The sequence below is a fragment of the Bubalus kerabau genome, chromosome X (genome assembly GCF_029407905.1).
Source record: "Bubalus kerabau isolate K-KA32 ecotype Philippines breed swamp buffalo chromosome X, PCC_UOA_SB_1v2, whole genome shotgun sequence".
Classification (NCBI taxonomy): domain Eukaryota; kingdom Metazoa; phylum Chordata; class Mammalia; order Artiodactyla; family Bovidae; genus Bubalus; species Bubalus kerabau.
The window spans coordinates 131981952-132005712 of NC_073647.1; the positions used below are offsets into that span (position 1 = coordinate 131981952).

At 43.5% G+C, this 23761-nt stretch overlaps 1 long non-coding RNA gene across 10 annotated transcripts in view; it reads right to left on the reverse strand.

Moving 5' to 3' along the window:
* LOC129639931 (uncharacterized) overlaps positions 1-23761 on the reverse strand; it is a 76918-nt gene that overhangs the window by 2319 nt on the left and 50838 nt on the right. For 3 of the 10 annotated variants that reach the window (XR_008708683.1, XR_008708679.1, XR_008708677.1), the window contains exons 2-9: positions 14027-15587; positions 12800-13124; positions 10917-12479; positions 9904-9984; positions 8627-9271; positions 6329-6508; positions 3469-3626; positions 227-435 (exon numbers count right to left, since the gene is read on the reverse strand). This is a non-coding gene — a long non-coding RNA (uncharacterized LOC129639931). Of the gene's footprint in view, positions 1-208; positions 436-3468; positions 3627-6328; positions 6509-8626; positions 9272-9903; positions 12480-12799; positions 13125-14026; positions 15588-23761 lie in introns of all 10 variants that reach the window. The other 7 variants (XR_008708682.1, XR_008708680.1, XR_008708681.1 and 4 more) reach the window with 7 other exon arrangements.

Genomic DNA, 23761 nt, shown 5'->3' on the forward strand with positions numbered 1-23761 from the left:
AATTCTCACGGAAGAAAAACTGCTGCTTTCATTATCTAGTTCAATGCAGGATTTCAGGGGTATGTTTAGCCGCCAGTATCTTCACTCATACCACCTTTACCTATAGGCAATATGGGTAGATACATCCTCTCTAATAAGAGGTGAGGAAGTGGGCCTAGGGAAACCACAAAGCAGTAGTGGCTACACACTGCTGTGGCCTGCAACTTACCATCAAGAAAGAGTTTACCTGCCAAGAAGGACACGGGGTAGGCACCTTCATCTGGTGTGAAACCTCATCCTCCTTGTGCTTAAGAGCACAGATTTGGGGTCCTGCTTTTCTAGGTTCCAATCTGAGTTCTGCCGCCTCTTGGCCTGGAGGCTTCAGAAGGTAGTTTAATTCTGATCGCCACTATATTTTTGATGACGAGATACTTCAATGCTCTCCATGCAAGTGAACTGAAATGAGATACCATACACAAAGCCTTAGTATAACTCTTGGCATATAACATAGTAGTTCTTATTAGTTATACTAAACAAATTTCAGCCTCAAGATGTTGCGTAAGAGCAGTAGTTCTCAAGAGGTGATTCCTGAAATCATCAGTACCATGGCCTGGAATCTTCTTAGAAAGCAGATTCTCAGGTGTTCCACCCAATCAGACAATCCAGTAGGGATCAGTAGCCTGAAAATTCTAGCCTAAAAACATATTTTTTCATACTTCTCTCTTTTCAAAAGTAGAGCACCCTTCTCAACGGCATACCCAAATCTTGCCATAGAGTAGTTATTCTCAAGCTGTGGTCCTTGATCAGCCTCAGCTAAATGGTAGGTAGAGATGCAAATTCTCAATCTAACCTAGAGAAAGCCTACCTAAATAAATTCACAGGGTGAGATTGGGCCAACCAAGCCAAAGAATGTCTGCCCAAGTTTGAGAACACTCTTCCCTGGATCACTGGTTTTCTAAATTTTCTAATAAGTGGAATCCCCAGGTGATTCTTTGAAAAAACCTGAAGCACTGGTTTTACAACCAGTGACTGTGATCACTTTGAAATGAGGGAGGAACTGGGAAACAAAAATTTTCAAAGCTACCTTGACAATTCTAATACAGAGCAAGTATGAGAAACTCCATTCTAGTCGATGTGGCCTGACTTTAGCAAAGGGAGCAGAAGAGGACCTCATCTCTTCAGAAATCTCAAGAAAAAAACCTCCTCACACTGATTCCAGATGGGCTATGTGCTCACCTCTACTTCAAATATTTTGGGAAGGGGGATAAAGGATTGATCAATGGAGCCTTTGCATTCTTACCCTTAGTGTGTGGGGAAGGGTGAACTCCACTAAAATAACTTAGAATGAAATTAATGGTGAGTGGTTCCTAAAAGTAGAATCGAAAATTTGGGGACAGGGTAGTGTTAATAGCAAACAACAAATATGAAACTAAATAAATGTTTGGGAGGAATTTTTATTGACAAAGGTCTTCTTAGTATTTTCTACTTTGTTCAGTTTGTTCTTTCAAAGATTATCCTGTTGAATTCATCTTTTCTTCTCGTTTGCAAAGTAAAATCCAAAGTTTTTCTAGAAAAATATTTGTTTTCTGAATTATTAATATAGAAATGCATAAGGACTTGTCATAGTTTTTTCCACTTATCATATATTCTTCTCACAATAATTTTGTAATTCATACAAACACTTATTCCATTTTCTGTCAGGTTAATAAATTTGTTATACCTGCTGAAGTCTCGAGTATATTCTCATATATGTTACCAATATAAAAATTATCGCTAAATATTTAATAGTATTCTTAAAAGTTGAAATAAACTGAAGTAGACAAAAATAGGTACTGAGGCATATAAACACTAGAAAATACTCAAAATTATTTTGTGGGTATGTTGATAATCATGACTATATATCAGTAGGCACTGCAAAATGACTGAAACATTAGAATACAAAGAATTGCTACAATGGTAAAAGAAGACATACAGATGGCTAAAAAACACATGAAAAGATGCTCAACATCACTCATTATCAGAGAAATGCAAATCAAAACCACAATGAGGTTACCATCTCACACCAGTCAGAATGGCTGCTATCCAAAAGTCTACAAGTAATAAATGCTGGAGAGGGTGTTGAGAAAAGGGAACCCTCTTACATTGTTGGTGGGAATGCAAACTACTACAGCCACTATGGAGAACAGTGTGGAGATTCCTTAAAAAACTGGAAATAGAACTGCCTTATGATCCAGCAATCCCACTGCTGGGCATACACACTGAGGAAACCAGAAGGGAAAGAGACACGTGTACCCCAATGTTCATCGCAGCACTGTTTATAATAGTCAGGACATGGAAGCAACCTAGATGTCCATCAGCAGATGAATGGATAAGAAAGCTGTGGTACATATACACAATGGAATATTACTCAGCCATTAAAAAGAATACATTTGAATCAGTTCTAATGAGGTAGATGAAACTGGAGCCTATTATACAGAGTGAAGTAAGCCAGAAAGAAAAACACCAATACAGTATACTAATGCATATATATGGAATTTAGAAAGATGGTAACAATAACCCTATATTCGAGACAGCAAAAGAGACACAGATGTATAGAACAGTCTTTTGGACTCTGTGCTGTCGGGGGGGGGGGGCGTGATTTGAGAGAATATCACTGAAGCATGTACATTATCATATGTGAAACAGATCACCAGTCCAGGTTCAATGCATGAGACATGGTGCTCAGAGCTGGTACACTGGGATGACCCAGAGGGATGGGATGGGGTGGGAGGTGGGAGTGGGGCTCAGGACGGGGAACACATGTACACCCATGGCTGAATCATGTCAATGTATGGCAAAACCACTACAATATTGTAAAGTAATTAGCCTCCAATTAAAATAAATAAAAAATAAAATAAATATTTTTAATTGAAGTATTAAAAAAGAGAAAAAAACAAATGAATATGAAAAGTACATTGTTAGAATGAATGTTACTCCAGGACAAAGGAAATTATTATAAGATATTAAATTCTATTTGTATTCTGTTGCTATGTTTTCGTATCATTATAATATTAAAATATTCTTAGAATTAAAAAAAGAACCTATCAATAGTTATACAACCATTTATTTCAAAATATAAATTACATATGATAAAAAGTACCATATATAAGAATATGAATTTATAAACTCTGCTGTAAAAATTCTATATTGGTGGGCCTGAGTGGCTGAAAACCTGTATCTGGCAGAGGTCTCCAGTAATGAGGATGGATCTGCTCCACTGAGCCCTTAGAAGTCCACGAGGATAGGAATCTTTGAAAACTTGAAGGTTTGGGCCACACCACATAGTTGATATTATCATTGTAACTGTGGGGGCGTGTCTGTTGGTTTAGACCTGAGACTTTCACCTGTATCAGTTTGATCTTCATCACACTGGTGCTGGAGAAGGAGGGGCTAATAAAATCAGTCATAGGGACTCTCCAGATTAATGGACCAAAATTAGGGAGATCTTACCTGGTTGGCAACACCCAGTAAAAAGGTCAGTGTTGACAGAGTTCAGTTCAGTGAATGGGATGCCAGTGAACAGGACGATGGCACAGTTGCACCCAGTTGCTCCTAGATTCCTCCTTCCACCCTATTTCATGTTGCTCCTTTTAATGAGTCTTCTTGTGCTGCCATGAAACAGAAGCAAGGCTTTAACAGCTTTTTATGAGTTTTGGGTCCTTCTAAAGAAACATGGAACCTGAGGGTAGTCTAGTGGATCCCAGACAGTATGATGAGGAAATGATATGCTGTTGTTGATTAGTCACTAAGTCATGTCCGACTCCTTGTGACCTCATGGACTGCATTTCACCAGGATCCTCTTTCCATGGGATTTCCCAGGCAAGAATATGAAAGAGGGTTTCCATTTCCTTGCCCAGGAGATGTTCTCCACCCAGGGATTGGACCTGAGACTACTGCACTGCAGGGGGATTTTAGTGGCTGTAATTATAGACTTAGGATTCCAAAGAAAACAAGGTCTAGTTGTTGTCCTTTAGTCACCAAGTCATGTCTGACTCTTTGGGATCCCATGGACTCTAGCCCACCAGGCTCCTCCATCCATGGGGATTCTCCAGGCAAGAATACTGGAGTGGGTTGCCATTTCCATCTCCAGGGGATCTTCCCAGGCCAGGGACTGGACCCATTTCTCCTGCATTGCAGGTGGCTTTTTTACCACTGAACAGTGTTAAATGATCCCCAACTCTAATTATATGAGAATAACCAGTTTGAACAGAGAAGGCAATGGCACCCCACTCCAGTACTCTTGCCTGGAAAATCCCATGGATGGAGGAGCCTGGTGGGCTGCAGTCCATGGGGTCGTTAAGAGTCGGACACAACTGAACGACTTTACTTTCACTTTTTACTTTCATGCATTGGAGAAGGAAATGGAAACCCACTCCAGTGTTCCCGCCTGGAGAATTCCAGGGACGGGGGAGCCTGGTGGGCTGCTGTCTATGGGGTCGCAGAGTCAGACATGAATGCAGCGACTTAGCAGCAGCAGCAGCAACCAGTTTGAAGTGAAGTTATCCTCACTGACATCCTTCTGGCTGTTGCCTAAATTCTGAAGAAAGGTATGCTGAAGGAGACTGGATTCCATGCTTCTGATTCAACAGGACTTCATCTTGAAGGAGAGCACTGGAATTCCCACAGATCCGACAGGACTTAGGAGTCAACACTCCAGAAAGAAGGAGAGTAGCAGATTCAGATGACATAATTCTACAATGTACATTAAGCTATGATGCCAAATTTTGACAAACAGATGTTTATGTAGTATCAGAGAACGTGCATGCATGCTAAGTCAAGTATCAGGGTATCTAACATCAATCCAGCGGACAGTGGAACTGGGCCCAGTTGGATCACTTTGGTTTCCACAGCACCACGGATGACACTGGTTCTTCTTAAATCTCATAAATGGGGATTTTATGAAGTACACTTGCCCAAAGTAAACCTGCAACATGATTTTTCAACACACTGGTAATTTTCTGCACAAGCAAAGCTAATGATGTCCACTGGAGTCCATCTGGAGAAGGCAATGGCACCCCACTCCAGTACTCTTGCCTGGAAAATCCCATGGACGGAGGAGCCTGGTAGGCTGCAGTCCATGGGGTCGCTAAGAGTTGGACACAACTGAGCGACTTCACTTTCACTTTTCACTTTCATGAATTGGAGAAGGAAATGGCAACCCACTCCAGTGTTATTGCCTGGAGAATCCCAGGGATGGGGGAGCCTGGTGGGCTGCCATCTATGGGGTCGCGACTGAAGCAACTTAGCAGCAGCAGAGTCCATCTTTAGCTCAACTTACTTGAAGGAAAGGTTCTTCAATTTAATTTTTCAAATGAGTAATTCACTAAGTGGCCAATATGACAAACTATCAATATTTTACAGAGTAATTCCCCACATAAAAGACATACCTAAATGGGCATAATACTTTGTTAATATCCAATATGACAGTCTGGGAAAGAAAACCATTTTATAAATATTAAACATATTTTTAAAAATGCATTTCACCATGACAAATATTTGAGCATTTTACATATGGATGAGTCAATTTTAACAATAAAAAAAATCTATTTCTGACAGTTTTGTAAGCCTATCATCCAAATTGTAGTATTTTTTATTTAACTGACATCCTGTTATACTATCATAATCTCATTTGCAATTTAAACAAATACACTATATAGGCACTAAACCTACAACTGAGGCAGACATCTGAAAAAGACAAATATATTTATCTTTTGAAAATTTTGGAATATACCTTTCATGACCTATTTAATAAAAGCAGGTAAATCACCTCTTCTTAAAAAAATCCTAAAACTTTTATATTTTCTCTATGACAGAATACTGTAAAGTTTGTGATACTATGAGATTTTCTTTATCAAACTGCAAATTTAACTTTAGGTGGATATACATTTAAATAAAAATTTACGTCTTTAAAAATTAAACTAAAATTCCATTTTTCAGAGTTGGAATAAAAAATAAATTATATAAATAAGGTTAAAAAATGTAAAGATGATATATATATATATAGCAACATTTCCACTAATCTGACATTTCTGAAATTAAGCAATGGCCCATGTCTTAATACATCAGTGTTTTGATTTATCTCTCTTCCTTTATGCACATGTATAATCCATAAAAATAGTAGACTAAAATGTGGCATCACAGATTATTGAAATCTGTCACTCAAGCCACCCCTTTAAAATTACCTGCACAAAGGATGCAACTACTAACACATTTAATGTGTGAGAACAAGAGGGCACAGCAATGCTCTTTTCACAGGATGAAGCATGTCACCAGAGGACGAGCAACCAGATTCCACATGAGAGAGACTCACTGTTTTCTCTGGAATCCACCGGCTCTCCTCTGGCTGTAGCAGGCTATGTTCTTTAGAGCGGGCGGCACCACTTCTTTCCAGAACACTAGGAAGCTCCAGTGCGCAGGCAGAAACAGCCAAGAAGCAACATCATTGCAGGCTCTCTGACTTTGTCAACTCTTGATTATTCTCCGAGAGAAACTTTGAAGAAAGGGTTACTGCCCGGGGGAAGGTAGAGTTCACAGGGGAGCAGGGATCCTGGACGAGTGAACGTCCTGGGGGAGGTTCTTGGTCTCCAAGTGCCCAAGGTCACTCACCATATCTGCAGTGAGGCAACTGCTCAACTGGCCTTTTTGGGGCAAACTACCTGAAGCTTCCGGCACTGGGCTTGAAACAAGGAAAAAGCAGACTATCTCCCCAGCCCATGTGGCCAGAAAACATGGCAGCCTTGAACAAGCCATTGTCAAACTCTAAGAACCCTTTGCAGGCAGGCCTCAGAAAGAGAAAGGAGCACCTGGCTTTAGAACAAGATGGAGTCTGGGGTCAGGCCTGATATGAGCCAGCAGAATTGTTGCTGTCAGTGCTCAAAGCCACGCAGGTATTTGTGGTATGTCTCACACACAGCACCTTCACTCACCATATTTTTTTTCCTGTGGGCACACTCGGTGTATTCACCATCTTCCACAAGAGGCAAGGAGACACACCAGAAATGCCAAGGAGCGGCTCTGCCTGCATACTACCACAGCCCATGTTGGCCACGAACACAATGACCGGCCCCGATGGCCACAAGCCAGGACTTCCAACAGGTGGAAAACTACTCCCTATCGTGAAATTAAGCCCAAGATTTGGCTCCTGCATTTTTCATGTACACAGAGGAACCTCCCATCTTTTCACCAGAAGCCTGAGCCAATTGATTTCTGTCCAGTTCTCAACTTCTGTCCTGTAGGACAGGGCATGCTTTAACACATTCCTCTTGCAGCCAGATTGAAATACAATGAGAAACAAAAGTCTGAGGATAACTTGTGGACCACAGCATCAGACACAGGCTAATTTGCAAGGACACAGTAAGCTAAACATCCTATCATATTTTATTTTTTATTTTACATAAAAAATTGCTTTATCTTCTCCATTTACAAGAAAAGCAACACTTTTGCTAGAAATGGAGACCTTGACTACTACAGCAGAGCAGCTGTTCTCAAAGTGCATGCTCTTCTCCTGAGCAAGAGCTGGGCACTGCATAGTCATGCACATTCTCACCCATATGACACAGATTACCTCCTCACAAACTCTACGGGGGGCGTGGGGCACACATGCTGCATTGCCACAAGCACATCAGGGCTTCCCCTGAGTGCCAAGGTTTGAGGAAATTATTGCATTGACACCCTGTCTGTAATACTATCAGAAAATAAGAAATCTTGGGACAATTTATAAACAAAATGCTAACATGTCGGTTACTGCAGGAGAACGGATTCATTTCAAGGTGAAATAGCCAGAACAAAGGGGATTCTTAATTTTGGGGGGTGATCTGTGGTAAATCAGGGGATTGTGACTCAAAAACATTATTCATCTATCTTTAGCAGAAGGCAGGAGTGAAACATTGCTTTTGAGACTCTCAGAAATAAAATTCACAGAAACATAACCTGACTGCATCCTAGGTCTTTCTCACTGGACACTGACCTGCATGATGGGGGAACAATTTTGGGAGCCTTCCCATCTCACGGAAACTGTATGGTAAGGCAGGCTGGGCTGTCAACAAAGTAATCAGATAGCTACGGACTTGACACACATTGTAGTCACTATGTACATATGAACTACATTGATGCTAAAATACTATTCTTCACGAATTCAACTTTAATACTATCCATTCAGTGTTTGAAAATGGATGAGATGGGTCCGACTGGGGTAACTAGACAGCAGACTCATGGTTCCTGACTCTGTAGTTTCCCAAAGAAGCTTTCGGTTAAGCATTGTCGACACTGAATGTGCACAAGATACCGCTGTGGTGTACAAGGATACTGTGAAAAGTCAAGGGCAGCCCAGTAAGCTGACCGACCACATGCCCAAGCAGACGTGTTCCTCATAGATGCCCCTTCTGGTGGCGGCTTTCCAGCCCACCTCCCTGCTTCCCGCCACGTGCTCCTCCAAGGAGCAGCACTAGCATCACCTCTGCCCGAGGGAACACGCACAAGCAAGCCCCACCTGGGACACACGGACTTTCGGACTCACAGAGGACAGCTGGGTCCCACAATCCCATGTCCCCAATCACAAAGTACACTCTTGGGACAAAAGCAGCCACACTCCATGCCAGGGAACACTTACTGGGGTGTGCAGAAATCCAGAGGGTCTTTCACAGTGGTGTGTCTTCTCAGACCCCCGACCAGCTGACAGCACTTCTTCAAAGCACTTGGTGAGCCTCGCCTGGGTGGGCAGACATGGCCAAGCCCGGGGCCTCCTTCAGCTGCCTCCGGGGTTGCCACCTATTGCTTGTTCTCAGAGGAAACACTCATGAAGGACTATTGCTCATGCCACCGATGAGGCCAACCTTCCAGAAAGCAGTCTTTGGACTACTGAACACTTCTGTAGAGCGTCCTGTCTGCAAAGGCTAAAGGCAAACCCCTGGGTCTGCAGTGAGGGCCCCGCTGAGCCAAGTTTCCTGCTCTTGACTTGACACAAAGGAAAAGCAGACTCTCTTCCCCCTCCCGAGAGGCTGGTAATACAGCTGCCTTGAGGAAGCCATTCCCCAAATCGAAGGACCGTTTCAATCACGTCCTTGGTAAGACAGAGGGGCCGGTCGTTTTCCAATGGGGGGTACTTAGGAGTCTGGGGTCAGACTCTGTGATGAGCCAGTAGAGCGACTGCTTTCAGTGCTCAATGCCATGCAGATATTTAGGGTGCATCTCACCCACATTCACTCGCCATACATTTTTTTCCTGTGGCCACGCACGGTGCACTCACCATCTTCCCCTGTAGGGTAAGGATACACATCAGAAACGCCATGGAGCAGCTCTTGCTGCATACTACTGTGGCCCATGTTGGGTATGGAGAAGATGATGAGAGGCCTAGAGGGGCACAGGCCAGGACCTCCAGCAGTTGCAAACCTGCTCCCCATCGTGGCCTCCAGCCCAGGTCTTGGCTCCTGCATTTCCAGGTGGCCACTGGAGCTCTCCCACCTTGCACCAAGGGCCTCAGACAACTGACTTCTGTCCAGTCCTCAACTTTTGTCCTGTAGGACTGCACATGCTTTGACATGTTGCTTAGGCAGCCAACGGAAATACAATGAGAAACAAACGTCTCAGGATACCTTGTGGACCATGGCATAAGACACAGGCTTATTTGCAAGGCCACAGTAAGCGAAACATCTTATGGTATTTTGTTTTTTACTTTCACGTAACAAAATTGCTTTCTTCCCTCCATTTACAAAACAAGCAACCTTTTCACTGGAAATGCAGACTCTGACTCCTAGAGCAGAGCAGTTGTTCACAAAGTACGTGGTCTCCAACTTAGCAAGAGTTGGGCACCTCGTAGTTGTGCACATTCTCACACACACCATGCAGACCACTTCCTCAGAAACTCTGAGGGGAGCCTGGGGCACCTACCTGCTTTCTCACAAGCACACCAGGCCTTCTTCTGAGTGCCAGGGTTTGAGGAAATATTGCCTCGATGCCTTGTCTGAAATACTATCAGAAAATAAACTGAGACACATGTTACAAATACCAAGGGGACATGCCTGTTAGTCCTGGAGAAGTGGTTCATTTGAAGGTGATACAGTGTGACCACAGGGTTTCTTAAACGTTGGAGATGACATGTCGAAAATCAGGGGATCATGACTCAAACATCGTCAGCCCATCTTTAGCAGAAGGCATGAGCAAAAGCATGGCTTCCGAGATTCTCAGAGACTGACCTCACATAAATGCAACCAGACAGTGTCCTTGGTCCTTCTCAAGGGACGTTGGCTTACATGATGGGGGAATGATTTTGGGAGACTCTCCATTTCACCCATGCTGTTTTGTAAGGTGGGACATCCACGAAAGTAATCACATGGCTATGGACGTGACACAGCTTGTCGTTGATACATACGTATGAATGAAATTGATGCTACACTTCTATAATGCAACTGGAATTCATTTCTGTTCATTGTTTGAAAATGGGTGAGGTGGGTGTGACTCTGGTAACTACACAGCAGGCTTACGGTTTCTGACTCTCTAGTTTCCCAACGGGTCTTTGGCAAATCCACATTTACAGAGGTGAAATCAGTTAAGCACTGTCTACATTGAACATGTACAAGATACCACTGGTCTATGGGGATACTGTGAAAAGACAAGACCAGCCCAATAAGCTGACTGAAAATGAGCCAAGGCGGACATGCTCCAATAGGGGCCCCTTTTGGTGGCGGAATTCCAGCCTGCCTCCCTGCTTCTGCCCCTTGTCCTCCAAGGAACAGCTCTAGCATCACCTCTGCCAGAGGGAATACACAAAACCAAGCCCTACTTGGGACACATGGCCTCTACGACTCAAGAGGACAGCAGAGTGCGAAAAATCCGTGTCCAGAAAGACAGTATGCTCACTCTTGGATCAAAAACAGTCACACGCCATGACAGAGAACACTTACTAGGGTGTGAGGAAATCCAGAGGGTCATTCACAGTGGTGTGTCTTCTCAGACGCTCAGGCAACCAACAGCACACCTTCAAAGAACTCGGTGAGCCTCGTCTGGGCGGGCAGACTCTGCCAAGCCTGGGGCCTCCTTCAGCTGCCTCCGGGGCTTCCACCTCTGCTTGTTCTCAGAGAAAACCTTCCCAAAGGACTCTTGCGACTCAGACGGTAAAGAATCCTCCAGCAATGCAGGAGACACAGGTTCCATCCCTGGGTTGGGAAAGATCCCCTGGAGAAGGAAATGGAAACCCACTCCGGGATTCCTGCCAGGAAAATTCCATGGACACAGGAGCCGGTATGCAGAGAGTCGGACATGACTGAGCAACTGAAAAAAGCTAACTCGCCAGGGCCACGGATGAGGCCACCATTCTAAAGAAGCCTTCAGACTAGTGTTCTTTCTCGAAGAGCAACTTGTCCGCACAGGTTGAAAGGACACTCCCTATGTCTACTTGGAAGAAGATTGCCCACATTGCCTGGGAATTTCAGGGGCTCTAATCACTGAGCTAGGTTTCCAAAGCAAGCAAGGGTGGGCACTGCTTGCCTAGTTGCCAAGTCGTCTCTGACTCCTGGCAATAACCTACGGCTCTGGTGCACCAGGATCCTCTGTCCCTGAATTCTGCAAGTCACAGTTTCTCAGAGAGAAACTCTGAAGGAAGGATTATTCTTAGGGCGAATAGAGCCCACAGGTGAACCAGGGATCCTGGGACCAGCGAATGACCTGGGGGAGTTTTGCAGCCTCCAAAGTTCCCAAGGCCACTCAAGTGTGTCTGCAGCGAGAGGATGGCTGAGCTGGCCTCTTTCGGGCAAACTTTCAGAAGCCTCTTGCGCTAGACTCGCAACCTGGGAAAATACAGGCAGTCTCTCCCTCCCAGGCGGCCAAAGAACACGGCTGTCCGCTACAAGCCATATCCAAAACCTAAGAACCCTTCACAGGCTGGTCCTAGGCAACAGAAAGGAGCACCTGGCTTTAGAACAGGATGGAGTCTGGGGTCCACCTCTGTGATGAGGCAGCGGAGCTCTTGCTTTTAGTGTTCCAAACCCTGCAAATATTGAGGGGTGTATCGCCCCTTCGGCAACTGCTCTCACCTCATTCTTCATGGCTGGCACGCTCGGTGCAGTTATCATTTTCCCAAGAGGCACAGAAGTATACCTCCACCTGCCATGGAGCAGTAGTGGCTGCATACTGCCCTGGCTCAGGCTGGCCACAGAGAAGATGTAGAGCTGCCCAGACGGGCATAGGCCAGGATGCCCAACAGTGGCAAACTCTCTCTGCATCGGGACTCCCAGCCATGCTTGGGCTCCAGCATGTCCGAGTGCAATGCAAAGCCTTCAAAGTCTTTATCTGGGGTCTTGAGACAATCACTTCCATCTGATCATCAGCTTCTATACGTCTTCTGCCATTCAGTCACTCAGTCGTGTCCGACTCTGTGAGAAACCCCTGGACTGCAGCACGCCAGGCATCCCTGCTTCTTCTCTATTGCTCGATGGGTGTGATTTCCGTACTGTCCTCAGGCATCGAAACTGAAATCATATGACGAAACAACAACAGCCATACTATAACTTCTTGAAAATAACAGGTAGTTTTCTTCATGACTTCTTTAAACAAATGTCAGACTCAGTGTGCAACATTCAACGGAGGGTGAGGAAACATTGTTGATACTCTCGAACATATCCTCTCCAAAAAGGAGTCACATTAACAGAAATCCTTCATGTTACGAATTCCCAGAGGGTCCCCCCCGCCCCCGCCTCCACTCACATACACACACGCGCACACACACGTATCTGTAAAGGCACAGTAAAAGCTGACCACTTTTGCTTCTTTCAATAAACTTTTTCATTACCTTCTGATCAGAAAAACAGCAACGTCTTCCTCCGGCAAATGTAGACCTTGACTTTAAGCCGAGGAGGTGTTTTCAATGCGTGTGGTCTCTTCCTCGGCAAGAGGTGGCCACGTCGTAGTCGTGCACATTCTCACCCATGATACGTAGACTTCCTCCTCAGAAACTCTTACGAGGTCCCGGGGCACCCAAGCTATACTGCCACAAGCACACCTGGGCTTACCCTGAGAGCCAAGGTTTGAGGAAAGGACTGCCTTCACGCCTTGTCTATAATACTATCAGGAAACAGGAAACCTTGGGACATCTTGCAAATAGCACAGGAACACACCTGTTAAATCCAGGAGAATCGATTCATACAAGGCAATATGATACAGGGAGACCAAGGGGGTTTCTAAACCACTGGGGATGACGTGTGGGAAAGCAGCAGATCCGGCTCAAGAACATCGTCCCACCATCTTGAGCAGAGGGCATGAGGAAACCTTGACTTCCCAGATTCTCAGAAATCGACATCAGGGAAAAATAACCTGACTGTGTCCTCGGCCTGTCTCAACGCCCAGTGGATTGGATGATGGAGGAACGATTTCCGGAGCCTTCCCATCTCACCCATGCTGTTGGTTAGGCGGGCTATCCACAAATGATTCAGATTACTATGGACATGACACACCTTGTCATCCACATGTACGTAAGAAGGAAATTGATGCTGAAATACTATTGCTCACATCTAGAATGCAACTGGAAGTCATTTCATTTCAGTGTTTGAAAATGGGTGAGATGGGTCCGACTGGGGTAACTAGACAGCAGACTCTTGGTTCTTGACTCTCTAGTTTCCCAGCGGGTCACTGGCAAATCCACGTTTACAGAGGTGAAATCAGGTAAGCACTGTTTACGTCGAACGTGTACAAGATACCGCTGCAGTGTACGGGGATACTGTGAAAAGGCAAGCCCAGCCCAGTAAGCTGACCGAGCATGCACCTAGGCGGACATGCTCCTCATAGGTGCCCCTTTCGGTGGCGGAATTCCAGTCTGCCTCCCTGCTTTTCCCCACTTGTCCTCCAAGGAGCAGCTCTAGCATCACCTCTGCCCGAGGGAACACAGACAACCACACCCCACCTGGGACACACGGCCTCTCCGACTCAGGGTGGACAGCCGGGTCCCACACTCCTCTGTCTGCCCTTACAAAGCATGCTCTCGGGGCAAAGGCAGCCACACTCCACGTCAGGGAACACTTACTGGGGTGTGAGGAAATCCAGAGGGTCATTCACAGTGGTGTGTCTTCTCAGACGCTTGGGCAACTGACAGCACACCTTCAAAGAACTCGGTGAGCCTCGCCTGGGCGGGCAGACTCTGTCAAGCCTGGGGCCTCCTTCAGCTGCCTCCAGGATTGCCACCTCTGCTTATTCTCAGAGAAAACCTTCCCGAAGGACTCTTGCGACTCAGACGGTAAAGAATCCTCCAGCAATGCAGGAGACACAGGTTCCATCCCTGGGTTGGGTAAGATTCCCTGGAGAAAGAAATGGCAAGCCACTCCAGGATTCCTGCCAGGAAAATTCCATGGACACAGGAGCCGGGATGCAGAGAGTCGGACATGACTGAGCAACTGAAAAAAGCTAACTCGCCAGGGCCACGGATGAGGCCACCATTCTAAAGAAGCCTTCGGACTAGTCTTCTTTCTCGAAGAGCAACTTGTCACACAGGTTGAAAGGATACTCCCTGTGTCTACTTGGAAGAAGATTGCCCACACTGCCTGGGGATTTCAGGGGCTCTAATCACTGAGCTAGGTTTCCAAAGCAAGCAAGGGTGGGCACTGCTTGCCTAGTTGCCAAGTCGTCTCTGACTCCTGGCAATAACCTAGGGCTCTGGTACGCCAGGATCTCTGTCCCTGAATTCTGCAAGTCACAGTTTCTCAGAGAGAAACTCTGAAGGAAGGATTATCCCTAGGGCGAATAGAGCCCACAGGTGAACCAGGGATCCTGGGACCAGTGAATGACCTGGGGGAGTTTCACAGCCTCTGAAGTTCCCAAGGCCACTCAAGTGTGTCTGCAGCGAGGGGATGGCTGAGCTGGCCTCTTTCGGGCAAACTTTCAGAAGCTTCTTGTGCTGGACTCGCAACCAGGAAAAGGCAGGTGGTCTCCGCCTCCCAGGCGGCTATAGAACATGGCTGCCCGCGACAAGCTGTATCCACAACCTAAGAACCCTTCACAGGCTGGTCCTAGGCAACAGAAAGGAGCACCTGGCTTTAGAACAGGAGGGAGAGTCTGCAGTCCACCTCTGTGATGAGGCAGCGGAGCTCTTGCTTGCAGTGTTTCAAACCCTGCAAATATTGCGGGGCATGTCACCCCTTCGGCAACTGCTCTGGCCACACTCATCATGGCTGGCACGCTCTGTGCGGTTATCGTCTTCCCAAGAGGCAAAGAAGCATACCTCCACTGGCCACCGGGCAGTAGTGGCTGCGTACTGCCCTGGGTCAGGCTGGCCACAGAGAAGATGTAGAGCTGCCCAGACGGGCATAGGCCAGGATGCCCAACAGCGGCAAACTCTCTCCGCATCAGGACTCTCAGCCACGCTTGGGCTCCAGCATGTCTGAGTGCAATGCAAAGCCTTCAAAGTCTTTATCTGGGGTCTTGAGACAGTCACTCCATCTGATCATCAGCTTCTATACGTCTTCTGCAGTTCAGTCGCCCAGTCGTGTCCGACTCTGTGAGAAACCCCTGGACTGCAGCATGCCAGGCATCCCTGCTTCTTCTCTATTGCTCGATGGGTGTGATCTCCTCACTGTCCTCAGGCATCGAAACTGAAATCATATGACAAAACAACAACAACCATACTATAACTCCTGGAAAATAACAGGTAGTTTTCTTCATGACTTCTTTAAACAAATGTCAGACTTAGTGTGCGACATTCAACGGAGGGTGAGGAAACACTGTTGATACTCTCAAATGTATCCTCTCTAAAGAGGAGTAACATTAACAGAAATCCTTCACATTACAAATTTCCAGAGGGTCCACATATACATACACACACACTCACATATGTGTAAATGCACAGTAATAGCTGACCACTTTTGTTTCTTTGAAGAAGATTTTTCATTACCTTCTGATCAGAAAACCAGGAACTTTTTCCTCTGGCAAATGTAGACCCTGACTCTAGAGTTGAGGATGTGTTCTCAAATTGCATTATCTCCTCCTCAGCAAGAGGTGGCCACCTCATAGTCATGCACATTCTCACCCATGATACGCAGACTACCGCCTCAGAAATTCTCAGGGGGCCTGGTACACCCACAGGCATTTCCATCAGCACACCAGGGCCTCCCCTGAGTGCCAAGGTTTTTTAAAGTATTCTCCAGAATCAAAAGTTTTTACTATGATCAGGAAATAGTAATCCCTCATATATTGTTTCAAAAAGGCTGAGTGGGAAACAATCAGCCTGCCAATCATGAGACATGAGTTCCATCCCTGATCTAGGAAGATACCACATGATTGAAAGCAGCTCAACCTCTGAGTCACAAGTACTCAGCCCCAGTTCTAGGGCCCAAGAGCCAGAACTCCTGAGCCTCTGTTCCTCAGTTATTATAGCCCGTGAGCCCTAGAGACTGTGCTTCGCAAGAAAGAGAAGCCACCTCAGTGAGAAGACTGTGCACTGCAAGGAAAAGTCCCCCAATCGTCACAACTAGAGCAAGTCTGAGCACAGCAATGAACATCAGTTGCAGCCAAAATAAATAAAATAAATTTTAAATAAAGAAAAATATTCAAAGGAGAGTATTTAATTTTCATGAGTAGTTCAAAAAATGTGTTCCACAAAACATCAGCGTTGGCATAACCTGCCATAGTCTTTGGAATCTAATTTCCAGGTGGCCCATATGTGCAAGCCTGTCTGGAAGACCTCAGTAGCCTAAAATTCTATTCTTTGAAATCAAAGTAAAAAACCTCTTACGCTACACACTCTCATCATTAGCAGTGCAATTTTTTAAGTGGCATATTCAATCTTTCCCTTAAGAGTGGAGCAGTGCTTCTCAAAATATGGCCCTCAGAGCAGTAATATCTGGGCACGTGGTAAATACTTCAATTCTCAACCCTACTCACCACACCTATACAGGTAGTGAGTCTGAGGGGAGAGTATGGTCAATCAATGTGGATTTTATTAATAATAAGCACTCCATTAATTTCAATGCATGCCAAATTTTGAGAAACCTATTTCCCTGACGACTTGTTTTCAATATAATGTATAAACATGAATCCTCTGTGGATTCTTTTGGAACAACTGATGCATGGTTTTTACAATTGGAATTTCTCATGAATTTGAGGTGTGGTATGCCCTAATTGACAGGTGTTTTAATCTTTTACCTGGACATTAACATGTGCAGTTAGTTTGGGAACCACAACCTTAGGCCTATCCTGTAAAACTTGACTAAGTAACATGGGAAGAGACTTTATCTTCCTAGGAATCTCAGGAAAAGACCTCTTACTGCCCTAACATGGCTATTTGCTCAGCCAAACTCAAAGGTCTTTGGCTTGGGGGACAGAAGTTTGCTTGATGGACCCCTCTGCATTCTCATTTATAGCATATGGGGTAGTGTCAACTCCTAAACAACCTGTCCTGAAATTCAGGCTGAATGGTTCTCAAAGTGGATTTATTAATATAAACTGCACCAGGGTGGGGGAAGGGAATAAACAGTAAGTTTCTCATTAAATAACAACTTGATAAGAATGTTTATTGTCCTGTTTTTGTTAGTATTTTCTAGCTTGCCTACTTGTTTTTATTTTGTTTGTGTTTTCAGAGGATAAACCTGACTCATCATGGCTACATTCACCTTTAGTTGTGAATCATGAAGCAAAATCTAAGTTCCTGTTTTTCTAGAAAAATATTATTTTTTTAATTAATGATACAGAATTGCAAAAAGTTACACTTTCAAATATCTTGAATATTACTGCTATTCTACTTTTTAAATTTATAAAAATGCTTATTCTCTTTCTCTCATGTTAAGTTTGTTGAACAGGCTGAAGGCTTCCCTATTTTCTCATTTAAGTTCACAATGCAAATATATTAACACCCCTAATATTTAAAAGCTTTCTCACAAATACAAATGGATTCCAGCAGACTAAGAATTAAAGCTTAGCAATATTAGAAGGTAATCTGGACAGATTTTTGTATACATGTAAATAATTATGATTTTAATTATTTGTGAACACAACCAGACAACCAAACTTCAGTATAATTAGTATAAATATTTTATAAGGAAGCAAATTAATACTTTACAGTTTTATAAAACATTTTCATTCATAACAAAACTGTTGAATAAAGTATACAGGATAAAGGACACCATACATAAAATAACAAGAATTTATAAACTGGGCTGTAACAGGTCCCAACCCAGCATGCTTGGTTTGCCTAAAGTCCCCACATACCAAAGCTGTTTAGGACTAGCCTTTGTCCAGTTCCTTGTAGAAAAACTCGGAGTCCTCTGATTCTCCTGCCTAATAAGAGTGCCTGCATACACCTGAGGCTTTGGGTCATACCAGATAGCTTATGATAACAATGGGAATGTCTGCTTTTGTTTGCCTGAGGCTTTGGGTCTTGCTGTGACAGTTTGACCTCTGTATGGGGCTGGAGACTCAGTAGTAATGCAACCTCTAATGCAGCTTTAATTTAGAATTCTGTTTTGCTTTGGATGCTTTCACTTAAAATTCAATTATGCAATTTAATTTAAATTAAAAGTAAACATATGGTGAGAATCCTTGCTATTCTAGCATTCCTGATCTAAGTGCTCAGATTCTATCACCAGGACTCTCTAAATTCCCGTATTATCTCTGTTGGTTTTATTCTCAGATGATCTCACTTCAAATAGTAGCCCTTAATGTTCAGCTAGTGGTTCTCAGAGTGTGGGCTCCAGACCAACAGCATCACCATTATCTATGCAGTCTTTAGAAGTGAAAATCCTCAGCCTCAACTTCAGATCTTTTCAATCAGAAATTCTAAGCGTAGAAAGTAGGAACTCTAATACTTTGGCCACCTGATGAGAAGAACTGACTCATTTGAAAAGACCCTGATACTGGGAAAGACTGATGGCGGGAGGAGAAGGGGACGACAGAGATTGAGATGTTGGATGGCATCACTAACTCAATGGACATGAGTTTGAGTAAACTCTGGGAGTTGGTGATGGACAGGGAGGCCTGGCGTGCTGCAGTCCATGGGGTCACAAAGAGTCGGACAAGACTGAGTAACTGAACTGAACTGGATGGTAGAAGGTGTGGGGAGGGGTGTCCAGCTATCTGAGGTTTTCAACAGCCTTCTATGTGATAACACCCTTTTGTTTGATCATGATTATCATTGTTAGGTAGTTAGAATAGGAAAAAGGAGTCCAAAATGGCAGTGGCTAAAAGACAAAGAAAGTGAAAAGCCCACAAAAATGGAACAAAAGGAAAATCCATGTATTGGAGTAAAAACTTCAGGTGAAACAAACACACCCCCTTCTTGGCTAGCCCAATTTGCACAGGTCAGGCTCGGGGGGAGGAGACAAAAAAGAGGAAGCCAAGATTGAGGCTTCTCTTCTATGGTTGGCCCACCCTCATGCCTGAAGGGTGTACTATCCTTTGTTTGTTGAATGAAACTCTGAGCTGTAACAGAGCTGTAACACTGGTCCACCATTTCAAATATTTGTTGTGGCAAGACAGAACCAAGGAAATTACACACTCTCCTGACATATCATATCATGATGTTTGAGAACTAATCGAAAGTCCAATCGAAAGTCCAATTGAAAGTCCAAATCGAAAGTCCAATCGAAAAGTACTGTGCTCTTTTCACCTGAGAGAAACCTGTCTTGATTGCTGACATTTTGAACACTGCAGAACAGCCAATATTACTTCGTCCCACCACTCCATGAGCCTTAAGTGTGCATACAGAAAACAGCACATGTATGACTTCCTTCAGCGGTTTTTGGGGTGGTAACCTTCTGCTTGTACTCAGAGAAAAGTTTAATAATTCAAATAAAAATCTAAAATTCAAGTAAAGTGAAGTCGCTCAGTCGTGTCCAACTCTTTGTGACCCTGTGGATTGTAGCCTACCAGGCTCCTCCCTCCACGGGATTCTCCAGATAAGAATACTGGACTGGGTTTCCATTTCCTTCTCCAGAGGATCTTCCCAACCCAGGGATCAAACCCGAGTCTCCCGCATTGCAGGCAGAGATGCTTTAACCTCTGAGCCACCATGGAGGGATCTTTGAATTAGTGGATTTTCTCTTGGAGTCTCTTTACTGTAAAAAGTCAAAGGTCACTCACTGTATCTTCAGAGTTTACTACCAAGCTGGCTTCCCTGGGGGTGGACTTTCTGAAGCCACTTGCACTTGGTGTGAAACAAGGGGAAAGCAGACTCTCTCCCTTCACCATGTGGATAGAGAACATTGCTATCTTGAACAAGCCCCTAGCAATACTCTTTCCACTTTTTCCACCTCATCTCTTATATGTCTCTGGGTTGAGAAGTAAGCAAACGACTGTAGGACCACTTTTGGTCAGGTCCCTGGCAAGATAAAGGAGCACCTCACTTTAGAACAGAAGGCTGCCTGGCATGAATGGTTTTGGCCTTGGGAATCTGGAGTTATGGCTTTCAACATCCAGAGCCATGCAGGTATTCAAGCTATCTGACTCACGATACCTTCACTCCCCACACTTTAATTGTTGGCACACCTGGTGCATTTTTCCATCTTCCCCAAGAGGTGTGCAGAGATGCCTGAAGGTACCACAAAGCAGCAGTGATTGCCACTTACTTTCCCAGGGGCTTCAAGTAAACTGTTTAATTCTCATCCTATTTCTTTATTGTTAGACTAGAAATATTTGAATACCTTGAGATGAAACTTCTAAGCTTTAGTATACAACACAGGAGATACCATGACTAGTTATAATGACCAAATGTCAGTCTCAAAATGTGATCAGTAAAAAGCCACAGTGACATAAACTGTAACCTTCTAAGAAACGCAAGTTCTCATGAGGTCCACCATCCAGATCTACCTGTGCATTTCAATTACCTGAGATTTCTGTCCTTTTTTTAACTTTCAATTTTTTTCTCTCTTCAGAAGCAAAGCATCATTCTCACTGTCTGGTCCTAGAATCAGCATCACCTAGGCAATTAAGAGAACTACAAATTCCCAGTCCCACCCAGCCCACCTAATGAAAAAGAAACTCAAATGGTGTAGTTGGGCCAAACAATCTGGATTTTATTCAGGACACCAGGATTCAGATCCACACCAAAGGTAGAGAACCACTACTCTCTGGACCACAGGTTTTCTAACACTGACTGCCAATTAGAATTCTCTAGCGAGTCTGTAAACACACCTGAAGCACAGAGTTTATAAACCAGAAACTCTGATTTACTTGATATAGGTTGTGACCTGGGTAACAGGTGTATTAAAAATTCCCCTTGGGATTTTTTTTTTAATTTTATTTTATTTTTAAACTTTACATAACTGTATTAGATTTGCCAAATATCAAAATGAATCCACCACAAGTATACATGTGTTCCCCATCCTGAACCCTCCTCCCTCCTCCCTCCCCATTCCATCCCTCTGGGTCCTCCCAGTGCACCAGCCCCAAGCATCCAGTATCGTGCATCGAACCTGGACTGGCAACTCATTTCATACATGATATTTTACATGTTTCAATGCCATTCTCCCAAATCTTCCCACCCTCTCCCTCTCCCACAGAGATGAATGGATAAGAAAGCTGTGGTACATATACACAATGGAGTATTATTCAGCCATTAAAAAGAATACATTTGAATCAGTTCTAATGAGGTGGATGAAACTGGAGTCTATTATACAGAGTGAAGTAAGCCAGAAAGAAAAACACCAATACAGTATACTAACGCATATATATGGAATTTAGAAAGATGGTAACAATAATCCCCTTGGGATTTATTGTGCAGTAGGCTTGTGAGCCTCTGCTCTTGGCGTATACTGTCCAACTTTACCAAATGCAACAGGAAAAAAACATGTCTTTCCATCAATGTCAAGAAAACAACCTAATGGGGATTATGGACTCACCCCTAGACCAAGCACTTTGGCCAGGAGGATGGATAAATGATTGATGGAGTTGTATTTTCTCCCTTGGAGTGTAGAGAAGTGTCAGTTTTAACTTGGACTGATATTTGGGGTTGTTTCTTAAAGGGGCACAAAAAAATTGCTGACTGAACAGTGAGAAAAGCAAAACACAAATGCATAATTAATCAATTATTTGCACTCAATTTTTATTGTCATGTCTTTGTTAGTGTTTTCTAGATTGTCTACTGTCTTATATTACTCAGTACTTATCATGTTGCATTATTTTTTCTTCTCATTTCTGAAGCACTTTATAATTTTTTCCTAGAATATATTATTTTTTTATTTTCTGAATTAGTGAAATAGAACTACATAAGAACTTGTCACATTTTTCAATCTCTTATATATAACTGATCACAATAACTATTTAACTCATAAAAATGTATATTCTGTGTTCTCTCATGTTAAATTTTTGCATATGCTAAAGGGTTGTCTGTTTTCTCATGTTTAGTAATCAATGAGAAAATTATCACCCCAGTGATCTAAAAGCCTTCCCAGAGGTTCAAATCAATTTAACCAGACAAAAATAAGAAATAAGGCCTAACAATATCAGAAAGTACTCCAAGATAATTATTTCATTGATGTGTAAATAGTTATGATTACAGATATTTATAGGCAAAGCGGGACAACAAAGTTATTAGAATTGAAACAAGTGTTTTATAAAATAGAAAAATAAACACATAGTTGGAAATCATTTTCATATATTAAAAAAACACTAAGAAACTATATAGGACAAAAATACTAGACATATATGCATATACTGTGCAGTCATGGTTAACTGCAAGACCCAGACTGCCCAAACCTTCACTTGCCTATGGTCTTTCAGACTGGTCCTTGTCCAGCTGCTGGGATGTAGCCTCCGAGCCTCTGGACTATCCTGCCTGGTGAGAGTGTCTTTGTACGTTTGATGCATTGGGCCATACCAGATATTGACTCTAACAGTGGTTGTTTGTGGTGTATGTCTGTGTATGCCTGGAGCTCTGAGGTGTACTGTCTCAGTTTGATCTCCATGGAGGCTTAAAGACTGAGTAGCTAAGGTCAGTGATGGAGATGAGTTGCTCCACGCCAATAGATCAAGATTGTTAACATTTGGTATGTGCTGTCACATATCATTGCTTGAAGAATCAAGAACTGACTGTGGAACTCCTCAGGAATGGAAATAGCTGGAAGTTTATGCCTGGTGTCTCCTGAACTTCTCCCTAAGCACCTTTTCCCTTTCCTGATTTTAATCTCTATGCTTTGCCACAATAAACCATATTTGTGAGTTGAATAGCTTTTCTGGTTTCTGGGAATTCTTCTAAGAAATCATCTATCTTGAAGGTGGTCTTAGAGATATCTAGTACAAGAAGGAATAAATGATGTCCAAATGTGAACACACTTTGCTTAATTCAAATAAGAGGGAAATTCCTAACTGTGTGTGGAGTAGTCCTCACTAAAACTCTCCAGGCAGAATCCACAACTAAATCTGCCGTGGTACACTTGAGCACATGCTCCTGTTTCAACATGTCATAGTATTCCAGAAGAATGAGAGGGTAACAGGTAAGAAGGCCAGAGGTCCCCTTCAATAACACAATAATTTCTACAGATCAGGGCAGTGGAAAAGAATTAAGCTTCCAGAAGAAAGCTAGGCAGCAGATTTAGAAGAGATTTTTCTACCATTTTCATAGAGTTAAAGTTCCAAATTTTTAAAAACTGAGTTTTATATCAAAGAAGCCAATATCAATCAATCTATGGGGCAGCTGAAAATGACACTCTTTGATATGATTTGCTTATGCAACTTTAGCCTAAGCTAGAGATTGGACTTAATCTTCTTAAAGCAAAACTGGAATGTCATTTTTTTTTTTTTTACCGCAATGTCAAAACCAACCAAAATTCCATGTACA